General features: G+C 52.9%; 1 long non-coding RNA gene across 3 annotated transcripts in view; it reads left to right on the top strand.

Moving 5' to 3' along the window:
• Window positions 1-20,134, top strand: part of LOC106037951 (uncharacterized) — a 73,329-nt gene extending 53,195 nt beyond the window's left edge. The window contains exons 11-12 of one of the 3 annotated variants that reach the window (XR_010826482.1): window positions 17,284-17,483; window positions 17,588-20,134. This is a non-coding gene — a long non-coding RNA (uncharacterized lncRNA). Of the gene's footprint in view, window positions 1-3,940; window positions 10,519-17,283; window positions 17,484-17,587 lie in introns of those variants that run through there. The other 2 variants (XR_010826483.1, XR_010826484.1) reach the window with 2 other exon arrangements.

The raw sequence follows: 20,134 nt of genomic DNA, 5'->3' as shown, positions 1-20,134 counted from the left end.
CTGTTATTGTTTCTTCTAGTACTCCACTGTGGGAATGCTGGAAAAACAGCCTCCCATTCTGGTGTTTATTGGCAAATGTTCAAATAAATCATGCCAGCTTGTACAATAAGCTCAACGATAAATAATTTCTCCCAACGTTTAAAGTGTCGCAGGACTGAGTAAGGTTTTGCGCCACCTGTTTAGCAGGGATTACGGTTTACAGCTTACAAAAGCTGTAAGGATTTGGAAAACTTGGTTCTTTTGCCAGCCCTACCAGTACCTTGCTGCGTGACCGTAACAGGTCTTGGCTCAATCTCATCTTGCCTCCCATATTCTGCTAAAGAAACCCATTAACTAATTGTTTCAGACACAGTTTGCAGGCTGATGGGGGCGACTCCTCCAGCGGCTCCCCCATCCCAGGCAGCGCTTCCCAGCGGCCCGAGGCTCTCGCCCTCTGCTCTCAGTCCATGAGCTGCAAACCTCGTGCTCTGCCAGGCCTGCTTCTGCCTGCTTCTGCCGGTCAGCTTCATGATCTTTGGTTCCCCCGTGCCCTGGAGGGGTTTGTGTAGCTATGCCAGAGCCCCAGCTGTCGCGATGCCCCCTCCAGCTGAGCAAAGCCCCTGTGGGCTCTTCACGGCACAGGAGCTGAGCGCGGTGCTTACCCCAGGGCTGCTGCTGACGTTTGGTCTCGCAGGCCCTCTGAAGCTGCCTCCCTCCAGCAACTTAATACGTAAAGATATTTTTTCCTATTTGCCTGTAATTTCTGACTATGTATCTCCCGGGTGGAGTCTGTGGCGACAAGCTCAGCAGAGCAATGCATCTGTGAACACTAACGGCGCCGCCGCCCTGACACGGTCCCACGCGGCACTGTCTCTAGCTGAGACTGCAGCATAGTCAGGGGAGGGGTAACAGAGCATTGCTTAATTTCAGCCCTCGGAGCTCAAACCTACAACAGTTAAAGTCAAGGGAAATGGCAAAGCAAGAGATCACTGCTGAATGTGGCATCTCTATCCTGCCACTGCTCCCAGGAAGAGCGCTGGTGCCAAAGGAGATCACTCCAGAGTGATGCTTCAGCAGGAAAACACAGGATGCGTCCTCAGCTGGAACGAGCCGGCCTCACTTTCAGGGGAAATACAGCTTAGGGAGGATGGGGATCTGACCTGTTAGTCATTAAGATCTTCAGGCTCGTATGTTATGTTCCACTTGAGTTTGCTGGCTGGTAATGCACAGCGAACGTGGAGCAGGAGCGGACTTGAGCACACACTTCAGACTTAAATGTATATGTAAATGTTTTACAGAAATACATCTTAAATAGCTGTGTCAGCTTGGGCTTTTCCGTGCCCTTTTTTTTTTCCTGTAAGGAGAATAATTGTTCAATAAAATGGTCATCTCATTGGAGAAATGCAGGCCTGATAAAAGGTCTTTGGTATGAAACCACAATAATCCTGGAAAGAATATAAAGAAAGCTGTAATTCTTAGGAGGTTGCTGAATTTCTTTTTCTATCCCTCCTCCCAAGAGAAGAAAAATATCCTCATGACCTCTACAGGTAGCGGTTTCAGTGCAGGAGAGCTCTTATTAAATTAGTCATTTAGGGACTATTAAGATTTACTTAATTACCTCAAAGTCACAACCTCCTAGACTTGTGTTTGGTTTCACGGGCAGATTATCTTAGACAAAATAGGTCAGGAGGCAGCATGGCAATTTGGGGTTGGGCGAGGGGGGACTTGAGGAGGTGAGCGTCGGGGTGGATATGAGGAGGTCCTTCTGTGACGATGGCATGACAGCACCTCGCGCTGGGATGTCGGAGGAGCTGTAGCACCTGGGGAGCCTGGTGGTGACGGCGCAGGCGGACCAGCAGATGTGTCCGGTGGCGGCAGCCAGCTGCATCCTCGCAGGCAGATGTGCTCTGTGCTATTACAAGGGCCAAGGTCGCAGCCTGCTGGGGGGGACATGCTGTTTAGAGCCCGGAAGCATCCCCAGAGACTGCTGCAAAACTCTATTTGTGTGAGTCCACGAGGGGGAAGGTACTTTAGCTGCAGCACGTTTGGCCAGCATTAGATCAGAAGTTTTTTATCCTCACCAGAAGCACATGCCTGCATCGCCCTCCTATCGCTCTCATGTCTGTTGGTATTGAACAGAACTTAGGTTTGAACCAGAACATCCTGTTTGGGGATTTGTTTGTACTTTGTTAAATCCAGCACGTGGGGATTCTTCCTCCCTTCGCATTCAAAGAAACCTGGTTTCACCTTCCACTTGACTCTGGGATGCCAATTAGGTAGCTTGAAGCAGGGAGGGCTGTGGATGGTATCGATTAGGGCTCTAATTGCTTACCTCTCCCTGCTGTCCGAGTGAAGCAGCCTGTGTGGAGATGCACCGAGCAAAATAGAGACGTGGCTGCCTGCCACTCAGATTGAAATGTACACAGCTCCTCCATGCAAGGGCCGCGGGGTTGGTTTTTGGCTGTTGTTTCTCAGTGGTGCCAGCTTTGTCTCGCTGCTGTCGTCTCTCCCAACCTCGCTGCTTGCAGTGAGGCCCCACGTCGTGATCAGCCCGAGGGTGCAGGGCCAGGAAAGGGCAGTGAGCTGCTGGTGCGCCCCACTTGCTGCTGCGAGCACCTCTTCGACAGCCAGTGCTGCAGCAGGAGCCCGTGGGGGGTAAATTATTTGTTAATTAATTTCCTTCTGGCTCACAGCCAACGCTTAGCAATTTCAAGACAGCGCAGGACAACACATGGACCGACGACTTTCAGAAAAAAACATCCGTCCCCCTGTAATCCTGGGCTATTGCTTGGCTGGGGATGCTTTGGGCTGTTAATACAGCCACGAGGCACTGAGAAAACAAGGTGAACGATTTGTTAGTCGCTGCGAGAAACTTCACCCCCCTGCGAGCGAGAGGATGACTCCAGAGTTGTCTAATTGAGCAGGCAAATGTTTACTGATGTTTGCAAAAGGATTTCACATCCATATTTGAGAGAGCTGGAATTGACCTGTGAAGTGAAGAGAAGGATGAATTTCGTTCACGGCCTCTGCACAAAACTGAGCAACCTGCCTGTGCCCAAGAAGCTCCATGCTGGCTCTCTGCTTGGGGTGAAGCTCATTAGCATGGGATGATAATTGTGTTGTAAAGGCAGAGTCAAACAGGGTGAAGTTACCTTCAGTACCTATGAAGGGCAAGACCAAGCCAACCTCAGACCAATATCAGACTTTTCAAGACAAGGTTTTAGTGTAAACACCAAGAGCACGTCTCGAGTTGAGGGCGTCAGCCCTGCGGAGGTTGAAGATTTGCAGAGGTTTTGCAGACCAGGTTGGTGCAGTGAAGGGGATTCACGTTCATCACCCTAACTTCAGGGCATCTTTCAGGACTACAGCTGGGCCTGTGGTTCATCGAGTGTCTCTGCGTGTGCCTCTCTTCTCTGTTCCAAGGGAAAACGGCCTGCAACCAATGGAGCATGTTGTAATGTGGTTTAGGGTATTCTGTGGAAATACCCCACTGCTCGGTCTGAGCGTTAGAGAAGCTCAGGGAGAGAGGTCGAACGTGCAGCTGAGTCACAAAGTGCTTTGTCCCCGGGGAAGCTCCTCTCTCTGTCAGAGCAGCTCCCAAGGGGTGCCAGCGTTCCCTTCATCCGCTCACCTTGGGACAGGCAGAAAGCTGCAGGGGCTGGCAGCCACGGGGCTGCAAGGGGATCCTCCGTGGGGGAGCCGGGGTGCAGGCAGGGTGGAGAGAAGAGCTGCGATCTTCACGGGAGCTACAAAAACCAGTGCAGGTATAGGAAGACTGAAGATGATAGAACAGTTTTCGGGAAAATTTTTGTTTTTCAGGTCAGATCTGCGTATTTATACCCTCTCTGCACATACAACATCTCCGGTTGCAGTCAGACACGAGGACTGCCTGTTACTGCAAGCTCCATCCCCGTGAAATGTCCCGTTCCTAATGCAGCTTCGTCCCTTGTCTCTATTCCAGTCAAATCGTGCCAGTTGTCTTTTCTGAGGTCATCGGTGCCGACTTCAAATCCCCCAACCTCTGTGTTCGTGAAGCTTTGAATAAAGAGCTCTCTCTGAGGAGCTGCTGAGCCAAGTTGCCACGGCCAAGTGAGCAGGGACCTGCAGGGGCATCTCCACCGCTTGATGAACTGCCACTCCCGCAGCAGCTCTGAGCACAGACGTGCCTGGCTTCAGAGGCGTACCGGTGTGTAGTCCAACCTTATTTACCTCCTTTTCTTATCCCAGAAATCCCACTCAGGATAATGACGAGTTAAACAAGTTTTTAGCATACCCAAAAAAAACCGAAAACCTGATTATTCTTTTGAAGCAGACGAAAGCTGGAAGCTCTTCGCAATAACAAGCATATTTTTGAGACTTTTCTTGTCACAACTTCTTACTTATACACTTTTCCTAGAATAATTTAAATTGCTTTTGGAAGCCTCTGTCAGTAAAAATGCCATGTTGATCTGATTTTTTTTTTTGTAATTTCCTGAAGGGCTGGGAGCTGGGCGGAGGGCTCGCCTCAGCCAGCACGAGGCTTAAGAAATGCCACGAGGTGAACTCACCTCGTGTTTCTGGTGCTGACTTTGGGCTTTTTTAGCCCTTCTCTTCCAGACCTGGCAGTGCAGGCAGGCTTCTACGCTCCGAGCTCTTGTACTGGCATCGGTGCCCCACCGGCAGCCCCAACGCGCTGAGCAGATCGTCCATCTGCCTCCCTGTCTGCGTCTGCGTCTCTCTGACACCTTGGTGGATCTGTAGGCATGGAAATATTTCTTCCTGAGCGGTGGTAGCATGTAGGAGCTGTAATAAAAGGCTAGGACTGAGGTGTGCGTTACAGAAATTGACAAGCAAAACAACAACAAAAAATCCCAAGGGAAGCTTTCTTGGATAAATTAGAATTCAGACGGTGCTGGGCCAGTAGCTGAAGGAGCAAAATATCCAGCAAATCACTTGGCACCTTCTGTTCAAGTTTGTTCTGGTGCATGTGTCATTTTGGGGGTGACAGTGCTGTTAAGTTGCCCGCTCTGGACACTGATTACATCCCAGAAATCGCTCGTCAGTTCTGTCCCTTCCAGATGTGGGCTCTGGCAGTGGGTTCCAGCTGGAGCTCTGTTATTCACTGTGCTCGGAAATATCCCGTGAGTGGGAGCAAAGACCTGGTCATTGCTCTGTTTTCCTGTGTTTGCCAGCTGTGGCGTACTCCAGCAAGCGACAACTATTTCCTCGAGACAAAGGGAATGCTGAAAATTTCCTCGATGACATCACCTACGGGGAAATGCAGCAGCCAGCAGAGGGGTGCTGAAAGCTACAGAGGGGCTTTGGGAGCCAGGGAGAAAAATGGGATGCTTACCGTGGGTCCCTGTGGAAATTGCTGTGAGTGAAGGCAAACACTGCAAGGCACAGTTTGTCGTGAGGGGAGCTTGTGAACTAAACCAGCCTGAGCCTGAAGCCACCGCAGGAATTCAGAATCACATCAGTGAGAGGCTGGAGAGTTTGCTGGAGAGAGCGTTACAAAAAAACACCCAAATGTCCTAATCCAGATTCATGCAAAGCTGGACATAGAAGCATGAATTGCAGAGATCCTGAGCTCCAGCACGGGCAGAAGCAGGGTACGTGGCCCTTCCAACCCCACGAAGGTTCCCGAGCTCAGGGAGCCTGGTTTGCTGCAAGTGTGGGTCTCAAGATTGTGTTGCAAGAAGGTGACTGAATCCTGGTCGAGAAGTGCAGCCGTCTGCCTGGGACACCCGGGGCTGGCAGACAGGGTCAGGAGAGGCAGGGACAGGAGCAGACGTGGTGGGCACCCCCGTGCTGGCTGCTGGTGCACGTTCTCCGTCTGAACCCAGTCTCTGCTTGCTGCTGGCAGTGCAGGTGGATTTCCTGGGCTCCTTTCAAGTGCCCTCTCAAGAAACTATCCTGGAACTTGAACTGGATAGGAAGGGTCATAATCACAGCTTTGTCTAACGCTATTATCTGTGGTCTGGGGACAGGGTTAATTAGCAAAACCTGAGATGATTCTTCAGAGAAGGATTTTCTCATTATTTTTCAAACACCGGTGTGTCACAGCTTCATCTCCTGCAGGATCTGTGCAAGGGGCTGTCGCCTGTGAAGCCTCTTGGCAGCGCTGGCAGCATGGGACAGGTCAGGGGGCTCCTGTGCTGGTGGCACAAACACACACACCCCCAAGCCTCTGCCCCCAGGTGCAGGGGGACGGACTGGTGATCCCTGTCCCTTGTCCAGTTTCTGTTGGCTTCCTGAGACTTGCTCCTGTTTGGCAATGACCAGGTGCGTGGAGTCTTATATGGAGGAGTGGGAGGCCTGTAAAGATCCTGTGGAAAGTGGGGGCAGGATGATTTGGTACTTAGTGCTTCGGGGATGCTTAAGAGGGCTGCCCTTGCCCCTCTGCGGGCTGTTCAGGCGAGGGGGGTGAGGCAAAGGGGGTGGGAGAGGTGGGGAACGGCCGCCTCGGTCAGGAGCTGCTGTGCCATAACGCTGTGAGCATTGACCTTCAGGGAGAGCAGAGCTTGGGCTTGGAGACCATGGGCTGGTGGCAGCAAGAGAAACGACTCTGTGCTTTTCTTATAAGCAAGCACAATGTGGAGTGGCAGAGGTGGTTCGTTTCTGCAGAGCTGCTTCTCTGACAACAAACACGTTCGAGTGTCAGTGTGGGGAGCGCTGAGACGTACTGTTGAATCTCTCTGATAAGTAACAATATATCGTGCTTCGTTTATGGTCAGAAGAAAAACATTACTCCTCTTGGCACTTTGCAAAGTCTCCTTACTCCAGTTTTTCTGAGTCGGAAGCAGAGGGGAGGTCAGGCCTCCTGTGCTAGTGCTGCGGGGAGTCCAGGGAGCATCCCTGGCCAGCTTAACCCAGCGGAGTGTGCCTGTGTCTGAATCCGCTGTAATAAATTAAGTTAAAATCATTAAGTTAAAATTCAGAATGAAGAAGTCTGTGCCACCTGGCAGCAAATGGGGTCCTGACCCTTCCCCAGGCCTGCAGCTCCTCTTGCAGCCCCTTTCTGCATCTCTGCTCACGCAGCGAAATGATTCCTCGCCGAGGAGTGGGTGACGTTTGTCATGCTGGGAAGGAGGCACCGACTCCCACCACAGGCACAGGGCAGGGCAGTGGTTGGAGCAGACAGCTGAGAACTCGCTTGTTTTCTTGCCAGGCTGTGCCCGTCCTGAGCTGTGTCTGGGTGCCCTGAGCCTGGCTGGGGCGATAAGATGTCCTCGCCTCTGCCAGGAGATTATTCTGAAGGTACATTTCGTCCTGGGCAGGCTGCTGGCATGTGGACACGCATGCAGCAGGCATTCGTCGAAACTGGCAAGATGGAAAAATAACAGTGTCCTCAGGGAAAATAGATACTCCCTTGTTGGTACCTTCCTTCCCTCTGCTGGCAGTTCCTCTGCACACATCACAGCTATCAGGCTGCTGCCCCTGAGAGCCAGAGAGGAAGATAAAACATTCTCATCACAGCGATGTTATTTTCCTTTCAAAGTTCTCTCTCACTTTCATATATGGCTGTTGATATAGAAAGCTGTAGATGTCACAGATCTGGATATATGGATAGAGACGTGCAGCCGAGTGTGACAGCTGGGTGTCTGACTCTTTTCCATCTCAGAAACTGATCCGTCTTCCCTGCCATCGGTTTGATTCCTGCCCCGTCTGACTCCTTTTGCAGGGGGGCTGGCAGTTGTGCCGGATTGAAAGCTTCCTTTCCAATGAGTTTTTGGGATCTCAGCCTGCAGCAGCGAGCTCGTTAGCCAAACCTACGCTGGCGAACAGCTGGTGATTACAGAAGATGCCAGCACATGGCGTGTCTCGAGGACCGAGCTGCCCTTCTGCTGCAAACGCTTCTCTCCGTGTCAGCGCGGGATGCGTGTTGGGTTTGTCCCCCTGGTCTAGACCCCGCTGCTGACACCGCAAGGCACTGGGGTGCTCCATGGGGTCACGCAGCGGGGACAGACCCCGGGGACCCAGCTCAACCCGTGAGCAATCCCATCCAGCTCGGCGTTCGTCTCTTGCACCGGTGTAAATCGGGAGTGAGGGGCTCGGTTTGCTGCCCCCGTGTTTTTGTGCTCGGTGCGATCAGAAATAACAGCACCCAGCTCACCAGGAGGGTTCTCGGCTTGGCACGGCAGAAGGAAGGTGCAGTGCTGGGGCTCCCTGCTCTCGCCTGGCTGCCGTTTCGGGCAGGTCTGTGCCAGGCCCGTGCCGTGGTTCCCTCCGCAGCACCGTCGGCACCGAAGTTTTCCTGCTGCGAGGCCGAGGAAGCAGAGCTGCTGCACGTACAGCTGGAGCTGAGGGGGCTCAGCACCCCCCCTTCTCGTTTCATGTTTAATTAGCTGGCGTGGGAAGGATGGATTGGATAGAACAAGGAAGCGGGAGGGAGAAGGAAGGTTAATCTATCCTGTAGCCTTGCTATTCCTTCTTCCTTGTGATCTTGCGAAGCAAGGAGATGATGTGTCCTTTGAAGTGCAAAGTACTCCCCATCCCTCTCCCCGCAGTGGTCTGCCGCCTCCTCGCAGCCTCGGTCCAGCCGCTTTCTGCAAAACGCTGCTGACGGCTGGCGTGCTGGAGCCGTCCTTACGGGGGGCTGCGGGCGAGGGCTGAGGAGCCGCATTTCCAGGCTGCATTTGCTAAGCTCCAACAGCTCAGGGATAGCGGGAACAGAAAGAGGGTTGTTGTGGCGTGGCGTAACGAACAGCCCTTTCCCCAGGACCCGTGTTCTCCCCAAGTCATAGTAATTGAATTGTTTTAATATTAATATCTTCTCTGGAGCTCTGCTGACGGGAGGAAGGGAGAGATGTTTCTTCCAAAATAGTCTTAAGCTAATGCAGGAAGTATGAATAAATCTCTCAGAGATTATAGCCCCTGGAAAGCTCCTGTGAATATCAGAAAGACATCCTCACTGCTAAGGGAGGTTTGATTGAATTACAAATTTGAGGCAACTCCAAAGCAAAACTGATTAAGTCTTTTCTTTTTCGCTCTCTCTTGTTGTGGCTTTTAAAGTACCAAAGCTTTTTTAGTAGTTAGAACCCTTCTGGTCCAATTTGTAAGTAGTTACTTTTGGCATCGCGTCCGCCTAGATAATTACGTACCAAAGCAGAGAACTTGCAAAGACCAAGGCCGTTACGAGAAGCGTTATCGTTCCTTCTCTCCCAGGGAAAGCCACGGTTGGTGTTAGGAGGGGATCGCAGCGGGGCTGGGGGAGGCACACGGCGTTCAGCAGAGGAGCCCGCAGGCGCTGCGGTGGGCAAAGGCTCCGGCTGCCACCACCTCGCGTGGCTCCTGCTCCCCTCACCACCTCTGGAAGCGGTGCTTTGGGCTCTGGAGTGGGACACCAGTGCCTGGCCTGGGGGCAGGAGAGGCTCAGGCTGCACCCAGCTGAACGCCTGGGAGCGGAGGGGGACGAGGACACAGGGAACTGCGAGGGGCACTGGGCTACAGCCTCCTCCATCGTGTTTTGGAACGAGGATTTTCCTCGTTTTACATGGTGCGGAAATGGCAAAACCCTTTCCCAAGGCACAGAGCGTTTCCAGAAGGGGAGAGGAGGGTCCTGCCCGGCGGGGCTGGCCGGGCGCTTGGCAGCATTTTTGCGTGAGATACCTGCGCCCACGGCGCCGGCGGTGTTTGATTAATATTGTCACTGCGCCGCCGGCGTCTAACGCGCTGCTTTGTAAAACATTGTCGCTGTATAGACGCTATAGAAATCACCTTATTCAGTTCTCTTCCATTATACCGGAGGGAAAAAAAAAAAAGACAGAAATAAAAAGCATTGTAACACAGAAGCTTTGCATCTTTGGCAGTGCTGCCTGTGTGAAGAAGACAGCTGTGGTCTTTACCAGCCCTTGACAAGTGATTTTTCCAACAATCAGGTGGGAGAACATGCTCTGTTAGGCTTATAATTGATAATATACCACTGTTGAAATATGTCTGTCAGTTCTGCAGGTGGATAAAATTATATCATTGATACTTCGTAACAGTTTTCACAGGCAGCATCTGAAGCCGCGTCCTCCCCAGGCAGATAAAAGGTGAGGCAGGAAGACGTGCCGGCAGGATGCGGCCCTCTGCCTCGGCGTGGGGAGAGGAGGGAGCCAGCTGCACACCTCCCGGTCCTGGGAATCGGCTCTGTGATCACACACACGTTTGAAGCATCTCCTAGGGCCTGCCAGAGACGCTCAGCGCCGGGGGAATGCGGCTATAAGGGGAATGTCTGTATCACAGAGGGGTTGAAATAATGAATAGGGAAATTCGGATGATCTAACCCAAGTCATAATGCTGACTTTCTAAACAGAGAAGGCAATTAGCCATCGGGCATTTCAGAGGGAGCTGTGATTGATCCCTTCCTCCCTGGGAAGGTTTGGAAGATGAGTGCGGGCTTTGTGGAGGATGCTGCAGTGAGCATCCAGGCTGCGAGCAGGGAGCAGGCGCCTCTGCCTGGTGCTCCTGAGCCCAAAACAGGGATGAGCCCGTCCCGAGGCTGCAGAGGCTCCGTGGATGAGCCCATCCCGAGGCTGCAGAGGCTCCGTGGATGAGCCCATCCCGAGGCTGCAGAGGCTCCTGTGAGGCTCTTCCCGCGTCCTGCTCTCCCTGCGCTGTCCCACGGCCGCCTGCTCCCAGGGACCAGCAAAGCTCTGCGGCAGCGTGCGGGTGCTGCTGTGCTTCTGGGCTGGGCTCTGGCTGACTTTGAGGCCACAGGACTCAGAAAGGGCTCAGGACCCCTCGAGATGTCGATGTCACAGTGTCCCACAGCATCCACAAATCGAATAAATCAAAAAAATCTTTTTGGATCTCTTTATGGAAAGTGTTTCGGGAGAGAAAACCCAGGGCTGAGACAGGCAGGGAGCCCCAGGGCTTCCCACCGCCACCACCTTGCTTTGCTTCCTCCCTCCTGGTGGCAGCTCGGTGGCTGTCGGGTGCCAGGAGTGCCACGGGACCGCGTTACGGGAGCAGCCGGCTGCTCGGCGTGATGGCCAGCCTCCTGCAGGACAGATCTGGGCTGCATGGGGAAGTCCTTGCCTTGTCCGAGCCCCTGGCGCACTCACAGCCCCGTTTACATGCTGGCGTTAGGGAGAGAGGAGCAGGTTTTGTAGACCTGAGGTTGGCAATAGTTTGTGACGTGGAAGAGGTGGAGCAGGGGACTGCAGGGGTTACCAGCGGGGCTCTGTTGCATCTGCTCAAGGAGATGTTGATTTGGACCAAGATTTCGTGAGCAGGGAAGGGGAGAAGACCCAGTGCGTGTGCCAGCTCGGTGTTCTGCAGAATGAAAATGGAAAAAATAAAAATGAAAAGACGAGGAAGAGGGGAAAAAGCAGGTCTGGAGCCACCACTTAGCCCCTGTTAGCACCTTGCGCAGAGGCACCAGGGCCTCCTGGCATTGGTGTTTGCTGTGCTGCAACTTCTTCGTGTTCGTTAGTGTTATTGACTAACATTTGGAGTCAATAAAGGCATGTAGCTAATATCTGAATTCTGAATTCTCTTCAGGGTTGGCTGCACTGAGTGAAATTAAAGTTCCCGACATCCCCGATCCCCTTCCCCCTTACTAATTAGCCCTCCCCAACTCTCAGAGGCTGACATTTAAAATGAACCCAGCTAAAATGAGTATTTTTGTAACCAGGGTTTTTCAGTGCTGATAATAGGAGAAAAGAGGGGAGGGGGAAAGCCCTGATGTAGAGGGCAGCCAGGGAAGACACGGTGCTCGCTCCGTCCCCGCTGCCCCGAGCCGGGAGGCATCGCTCCAGCGGCACCCACAGGCTGCGGTACCCTGGTGAGCACCACGGGTGCTGCAGGACTGTTACGGGGTGTAGGGACCGGTCACCTCCCCAGCCTGGGCTGCCCAGAGCCAGCCGTCCCCTCTGCCACCGGGACACCCAGCCCCATGGCCGTGCTGCCCCGGTGCGTCTGCTGAAACCTGGGAGGGGGCCACGAAGGTCCCTTGAATTGGTGCATTGATTTATGGTTTTTCTTCTGACTCCCTTCATGAGAGATTTCTCCCTTCAAGATAAAAAAGCCCGTAAATTGTGGGCTACGTCTGCAAATCCCCAGCTGACACTTGTACCTTAACTCACTCCGCTGAGCAAAATGCAGGGTGGAAAGACGTGAGCTCTAGCAGCAGTGGGTGACCGGGCTGCCAGCCTCTTAAACCCCCAATTTCTTGCCTTTTCGTGGGTTTAAATAAGGATGTGTCCGATAATAATACCAGGTACTTATATGCCACTTTATCCACAAAGCACTGTACAAACACTAATTAATTATAGACACAGACAGCGTCTGCAAACGTATGGCTGCAGTTGCCGTGGTTTGCTCTAGAGCCAGGCGCGGCTCTTGGCCAGGAGTCTCGCGCCAGTTTGCTGCCCTCTCCCTGGCTATGGGGAGGCTGGAGGCAGGTCGTGCTGTGCCATAAAGCACCAGGCAGCACATTTCTTCGTGCTTCAGCCTCTACGTGGCAAAAAGGTGAGCTTGGCATCTGTGTTTCAGCCCTCGGCAGTAAAAGCTACCTGCATCCTAATCCTGGCTAGAGAGGTGATGAGCTCTGGGGCTTAGCTCCTGGTCTTGGGCGATTTGCTGTGGCCGAGCAATCCAGCGAACAAGTAACCAAGCCCTGCCTGGATTATCATCTTCCTTGTGTTTCTCTTTGCTCCTCTTCTGAGGGATGCTGTGGTCCCTAAAATTTACAGGTGATGCAGAGATGAAAACCGCCCATCTCCTGCTTCTCCAAATGAAACCGAGGGCCCCAGCTTGCTGTTTGCAGCTGGGTGCAGCAGCCCCTGCACAGAGGTGCCGCCTGTCTGGGATGCGGTGCCGTGAGCTGGGGATGCTCCGTGCCTGCCTGCGAGGAGCGGGGAGGGCGGCAGCAGCCATGCAGCAAGGCAGGCTCAGTCTGCACAACCTTTCCCCATCCCTGACCACATGCTGGACATGCAAAAGATCCCCGTTTCCTTGGAAACAGGTTCTTTCTGCATGTGCGGCAGTGAGTCAGGAAAGTTTGCCTTCATCAAACCCCCGTGGTGAAGAGAATAAGCTCCAGAGATGCTGTCCTAGGGCTGGCAGCCTGATTGCTGCTGCTCTCCTTATTCACATCCCCCTAAAAAAAGGAAAAGGAAAAAGAAAAACCTCCTTCCTGCTCCTCGCAGAAGACATCTCTCGTGATTCCTTGCGAGCTTTGTCAGTGTCTGAGGGCAGAGGAAATTACTTCAATCATTCACTTGCGCCACCTTCATTGCTCAGGACTCTCCTCCGATGCTTTGTGTGCCAGGCTGGACAGTCGCATCGCCGAGCAGCCAGAACCGCGTCCTCTGCAAAACTGGGGCTGTGAATGCTGCTCCCCTGTGCCAGGGCAGGCAGCGGGCACGCTGGGGACTTGTTGCCTCGCTTTGTTCCTCTGTTTCTGTATTCGCTTCCCAATGAATTCAGCGTTGGGTCAGGCTTTGAGACAGAAAGCCAGAGGTGCTGGAAGCACGATATGCATCGGTGTGCTTCTTCGCTTCCCGCTGCTTCAGCCACCTCGCCGAGCAGGGTGCTGTGGAGAAAGCCTCGATCTCTGCTCATAGCAGGAGTGCATTCACCTCCCGCCTCAGCAGGGTGCTGAGATAAAGTAGCCTTAGGTAACGGGGTCATTTGGAGCAGAAATAGACCAAAAAAACTCGCCTACCTAAACCCCTTTCGTTCATTTTCTGACAAATATTTCCATCATTTTTTTTTGCGGGGGGAGAAGGAAAATCAAGAGAAAAAGCCAAATGGTTCTAACGTAGGTTTTTTACTCCTACTATTCAACTAGGATTTGCCAAACTAAAACAGCGATCAATGCCTTGAATTGAGATCCAAAAAGGGCGGGCAACTGTCATGGACAATTTTTGCCATTCTCTTTTATTTGTTTTGACTGCCTCTACCTCTGAAGTCTTGTTTAAATCTGAGAGAAAAATTTATTTTGATTTTTTTTTACAGCCAGAAAGCAGTGAAGAATGAATAAATACTCTTTGCTGAACTTTTCATTTGAAAAATACACTAAAAGCCACTGAATAAATGATGCAGCGATTGAGGCTGTGAATTCTGGTTAATCATCGCTACACGGGTATAATTCTGCTCGCTGAGGAATGCCGTAAAATGCTTTAAATGTTTTGCTACCACGATTGCACAAGTGTGATGCTGTACAGATGCAGTTGTTCTGGTGCATGGGTGCACTATGCTGGTACCAGTCGCTAAACCAGTGATAACACGACTGTACCTCGGGGCCAAAATCCCACCGGCACCGCGGGGTGGTTTCGGTGGAGCCGTGCCAGAGCTGACCAGGGACGTGGCTTAGACGTCAGCCTGCATTTACTCATTAATGCCAGGAATTAATTAGCTGGATCACTTTGGACCCCACCCACGGCAGCTCTCTAAATGTCTGTGACGAATTCAACAGCCACAAAAACCTCCTGATCCTTGGGTTAGGTGGAAGCAGGGATGCAGACCTGCTCCCTGAGGCTGCCGTGGGGCTGCTGGAGTCGCTGGCAGCCTTTCCAGCAACCTGCTCAGCTCGCCGGCTGCATGCTGCTCTTGGGCTTATTTTGAAGTAAATCCGCTCCGTTTCCGAGCAGATACGGATGCAGTTTATGGAACTGATTCTCAGCTGATTCCTTTGGTTTCGGTATAAATCCCAGGAGAGATCAGCGTTTTGCTCTAAAATCTTTGAGCAGCTCAAACAGAGGGATGGATAAAGAGAAATGTTTGCACGGTCTCTTTGCAAATCAAATCTCTAATGTCGTGCATTGCTCTGGAGAGGCACAAAGGAGACATAAGCCCACATTCTGACTTTGGACTTTCAAGGCAAAGCTGTCCTTCGTTGTAAAATCAGTGGGAGCTTGTCCTGCGATGGAACCAGAGGATCTGGAGTCCTGAGACATCAAAACAAATCACACTGCGATCTCTTCCTCAGTCTGACTCCAGGAGGCTTCGCCTCGTGCCAGGCACACGCAGAGTGTGAGCGTTTTGACATGTTCTCCTAATCCTGGGATTTATAAAGCACTTAGCGACACACACAGAAGTGATTCATTACTGCAGCAGCGCGGCGGAGCCTCGTATGCAAAGCAGCGAGGGCGATCTGCCGCCACCACGGCCCTCACCTGGCACACCCCAGCCTGTGCAAAGCCACCGCTTTTGTGGCTGTTTCTGGCGGGTGTTCAGGAGATTGCCTGGTGCAGAAGCTTCAGGAACATCGGTCCCTGCACGTTCAGGCTCATCACATCCCATTGCTCTCTCCTGCCGGGGAGAAGAATGCGCCAAGGCACCCAGGACAAGCCCTGGGATCCCGGCCTCGTCCATGGCCCGTGGGTCCCGCAGTGTCACGAGCACTGCACAGGAGCTCGGGCAGTGTTTCACATTTTCCTCTTTGCAAAATTTGTCATTCTTCAACATACTGAAATCCCCCAAATGTCTGTAAATTTGAAATACGGCCCCCTCCCTGGTGCTGCTGTCCTGAGCTGGAGGCTGACTGCAGAGGTAGTGAATAACCTGTGGGTTTTTATGAGGTTGGGCTGAGGTTTGAAGGTACCGAGCCACTGCTCTGTATCTTTAGGACCTTAAATGCCTCCACAAAGCTGGTGTTTGGTAACCAGCCAGTGAACTTCACCCAGCAGGTGGCTTGTAGCCAGCCCATGGTGCAGGGAACCAGTGGAACGCGTGCTCATTATCTCTGCCTTGCTCAGAAAGGATATTGTGGTTTTAATAACTTCTTGGATCCGTTTTTTCCCTGGTAGCTCTTGTTGCCTTGGATACAGGCTCTGGAGAGGCTCAGCCCTGCTAAAGATGGTAGATCATTTAAATGGAATAGACGATGAGGTGCGGATTTGCAAACTGCTTTTGCTCTCGTAGAGAGCTGCCTGGGAGTCCTCCAACAAAAGTGAGTTTCCTCGGGAAATGGCAGCTTGCTAGGAAGGGAGCCGCTCATGGGAACGTGACCCCAACCCTTCTCTTGGGATGACTGCACAAGGCTGGATGCGATGCCTGATGTGTCTGTGTGACGGTGCCAGTCTGGAAGGAGCAGAGCCCCGTGGCTTTGGCAGGCGGCACCGCGGCGATTCCCAGGGCAGTGGCGAGGAGCAGAGCTGGGCTTCGAGTACTTCACGCTGCTGCCACCCTCCTCCTCTTAACAACTGCCTTTGTCTTCAGTCTGGACCTGTCAAGGTCCAAGGACCTGCAGGGTAGGTTGAGGGCTCTCAGCATTTTCAGCATGTCCATGGCACTCCTGTTCTTCTGGGGACACGTTTTAATTTGAAGTGTGTCCCGTGTCCCATCCCGCACCCCGCCAGCCCCCAGCCCCTTACACGTGCAGCTCATCTACCATGCAAACCTGAGTGATCCTCATTTCATGCCAAGAGGTTACCCATCCCTAAAGGTCACCAAAGCTATTAAAGGAAAACCCTCATGCTCAGGGCTTTGGACACCTAATTTGGCTTGCTTTGGTCAAATTTCACGCTGCTGTAGTTTTTGATTTATGCACTTTGAAGGTCTTTTGCTGTGCTGGAGAAAGCCCGATCGTGGTGCCTGTTGTAATCAAATAGCTCGAGCTTTGCTGAGATGCCTCCTCTTCTTTTAATGACTCTGGGGTGTCCAGGCCCATCCTGATGGTAAACAAACTAAATAAATTGCTTTTGCTTCCTGGTCCTCATCATAAACAGATTTGGGTATGACGGCTGCCTGACAAATCATTAAGATCATTTGATCACTGTCAGAGTAAATCAGCTCAGCTTGAGACAACGCACTCAGGCTCTATTTGCTGCTGGGGTTACCAAGTACAAGATGCTAATGACACCGTGCTCTTGGAAATTATTTCTTAATTGCTTTATAGTAGCTGGCCGAGATCAGCGCCAAGATTTCGGTGCTGGGTGACGTGGCAGAGCTGTTGCAGAGCTCACGGCCGGGTGCCGGTGATGCCCGGTGCCCACGGGCCAGCTCGGTGGCAGCCTGGCGTCTCCTCCTCTGGACAGCAGCACGTGGGCACGACCAGCAGGGAAGCAGTTTTGCTGAGAGCTAACACGAGAGTTTCGGCTGTTTTGCCGTGAGCTCGGAGCCCGGGAGCTCCTGTCATTTCCTCCCAGCCCATTCCCAGGTCTCTGCCTGCGGACGCCCTCGCGCTGGACCGAGCTGCTCGCCTCTGCACCAGCCCTGCCTCCAGCCCGCCGCCTGCCATCCCCAGGGGCTGCAGCAGGTTTCACCCTCGCGCTGCCTCGGGGAGAGGGCAGCAGGGGCCCAGGAGAGGAAGGAGGAATCGTTTAAGATGTAGCCGCAGAATGAAGAAGAAAGAAATCTTTTTTTTTTTTTTTTTCTTTGCTTAAAAAGAAATCTCAGCCTTCCTGGAGAGAAGAAAAGAAGGGGAGGGAGGTAGATGCGCCACACAAAGAGAAGAAAATGTGCTGCGAAACCACAAGGCGTTTAAAAGCTAACGCAGGAAACCAACCTGTCTTTGATATCCCCTCTCATTGGAAACGTTTGAGGATAGAATAATGCTGCCATGATTTATCGCATAAAGGGATGAGAAAGTGAGTGGATCCGCGAGCTCCTTTCTAGTTTTTAGGACAAAAGATGCTTTGTATTGAATTACAATGTATAAGCAAAAAGCCCTTAATAAAGTGTCTATTTGCAGGCACGTATTTGTTGAGCGGCGACGTGTGCCCTTCCATGAACAGGCAAGTGTGAAAACCAAGGCCATGGTGCCAGAGAGGAGCCACCTTCCCAAGCTTGTAAGAACATTTCTGCACTGCTCAACACTCGTAACGCACACCTGGACCGAGTGCTTCTGCGGTGGTGCTTCCCAGCTCAGCTGAACACACGGGAGTCTACGTGATGGGGTCCTGGGGGTGCCTCTGGTCTGCCAAGAGCAGCATCGACCGGGGAGCTGTAATCATCTCAGAGGGCCTGGAGTGGGAAGCCTTGCTCTGTGTGCGCTGTGGGCTTGGGTTTGCAGAAGGTTTTTCTTGGCTAAGGGGAAACTGAGGCACGGTTGAGGAACTTTCCCACACCAGAAGCCTCTGAGCACAGTCACCCTTCTTCCACGTCAGAGCTGCATGCCCCAAAGCCTTGTCCGTGCCTTAATTTCATCTCTCCTATTTGTCCAACAGCTCGGCTTGATAGCCTTTATTTTCTGCTTGTTTAAGTTAATTTTATAATCGGTGGCCAGAAGAAGCACTTTTGCCTGATGGCCATTTGCAGCTGGGGACGATCGCAGCAGCTGTAAATCGAGCCTCGTTACCGAGCGGCGAGCAGATGAAGCAGTGCTGATGCTGAGCTGCTGGTGGCTGTTAGGAGGAGCACGCTCTGTGCCAAATGGCAGATTTGCATGGAGGCAAATCTGTCCTGCATCTTTCCTAAATGCTGAGTGGATGTGACCCTTCATGAGAGCAGAAAAAACTCAGCGAACTATTTTTTTTTCCTGAGATGTTCATCCAAGTATATGGCAAAGCAGTTACTATTGAACAAACATAATACAGAGCTGCATCAAAATAAACTTTTTTAACGGGGGAATATTTATTACATACTGTGCAATTTCTTTTTTTTTCCCCTTTGGAAGGAAAAATGTTCAAAACGAACATTTTTAAAACTGATGAAAAATCAATGTTACAAAAGTAAATGCTGAACTCATTTCACGTGTCCTCATTTTTAATCTTCCAGGTTCCATTTCCTGTAATTTGACTTTTCTGCCTGTCACAAACAAGCTGTATCAGCCTGTCTCTGGCTGCGAAGCCTGTGCTGGTGTCTGTCTCTTGCTGTGCTGGGAGGAACGCAGCAGCTCCAGAGCAGGATATTTCCAACTTTCACCAGGAGACAGCAAATAAGAAAACCTCAGCCCACGGCTGCAGCAGCCCCACATCTTCTCCCCACAAGGGAACCAGCCTTTTGTACAGAGCACCCCTGAATTTCCCTCGGGGGTCCAGTCTCTATCTTTCCTCCTGAATTTGGGAAAGGGAAAGACATCCTCAAGGACGTTGTTTTTTAGGATATTCCAAGTCTGGCTGAAATGGAGGAAAAATGATTTAAACTTCAGAGGAGAGCAGGGATATGGCTCATCACACAAGCATGGAAAGCGAGGCTAGGTTTGGAGTCAGCCTGTTAACCCCAGGGGCACGTGGGCGCTGCCAGCCAGGCCCCCCAGGAATGGCCTGGTGGGGACAGGGGCAGCCCCCGAGCCCCATCGCTGTCCCCTGCAATGTCACCTGGAGGGCTGGCAGCAGTTTTCTGCTGGGATTTCGCAGCCGCCCTGGTGTTTTTGCGAGGCTGGGGACCTCGCTGGGTGCTCTGCGTGCCTGGGGGCAGCGGGGAGGAGGCTGAGCAGGAGGCTGAGCAGCCGGCTGGCTCGAGGTCCCCTTGAAGTCCAGCCGATCCCATGAAACCCTCTCCAAAGTAATTACAGGGGAAGAGAGGGAGGCAGAGGCCAATTTGCATTTTTAACGGTGCCTGGCTTTGAGGTCTCCCTGCGGCCCTTGAAGGTTAATGGGTTCCCAGCACGAGCTGCAGCCGCGTTTCAGCCCGCAGGCAGGCAGCTGCAGCTCCTGCCGGCACAACGGGGCAGCGGCACTGCAGCTGGCGAGCAGCGACCGGGCACCCGCTTTGCTTGTAGCACTCGGTGGAGTCGTGCTTCGTGCCGAGGGACAGCTGCTCGAAGCGATGAGGGATGGCGAAGCCAGCGTCCGCTCCCCGCAACGGGGCTGGCAGCGGGGTGTCTGCAGGGTCTCGTGTTCGGGATCCGATTCAGGGGGAGCAGCTCCGTGCCCCAGCAGGCAGCGGCTCTGCAAGGAGCCCTCCCTCGGGCACAGGCCTCCAGCTAGGAGCAGCGCCACGAGGAGCAGTGTGCCCTCACCTTGGCATCCCCTCCTGGGGAGGCTGCGTTTTTGGCCAGGCCGGGAGCTCGCCACCTTCCCCCAGTGCAGGTGTTCGCAGCCTGGGGGCTCGGCAGGAGGCTGCTCGGGATTGCTGCTGCACGGCTGCGTGCCAGCCCCCAGCGCTGCTCAGCCCAAGGCTTGGCGGCGTTTATGTGGCCGTTGGAGAGGCACAGCCTGCTGAGCCTCCCCTCGCACCCACACGTGTCCAGCACGGGACTGCAGACCCCGCTGAGACCCACCCAGCACACACAGGATGATCGGGGCTCAGCAGGTCCACGGCAGCCACTGCTTTTCCCCTACATCTCACGCGCCTC

This window comes from Anser cygnoides, chromosome 24 (genome assembly GCF_040182565.1).
Source record: "Anser cygnoides isolate HZ-2024a breed goose chromosome 24, Taihu_goose_T2T_genome, whole genome shotgun sequence".
In the NCBI taxonomy this organism is placed as follows: Eukaryota; Metazoa; Chordata; class Aves; order Anseriformes; family Anatidae; genus Anser; species Anser cygnoides.
The sequence above is the reverse complement of the archived record's forward strand: the minus strand, read 5'-3'. Positions and strand labels throughout refer to the sequence as shown.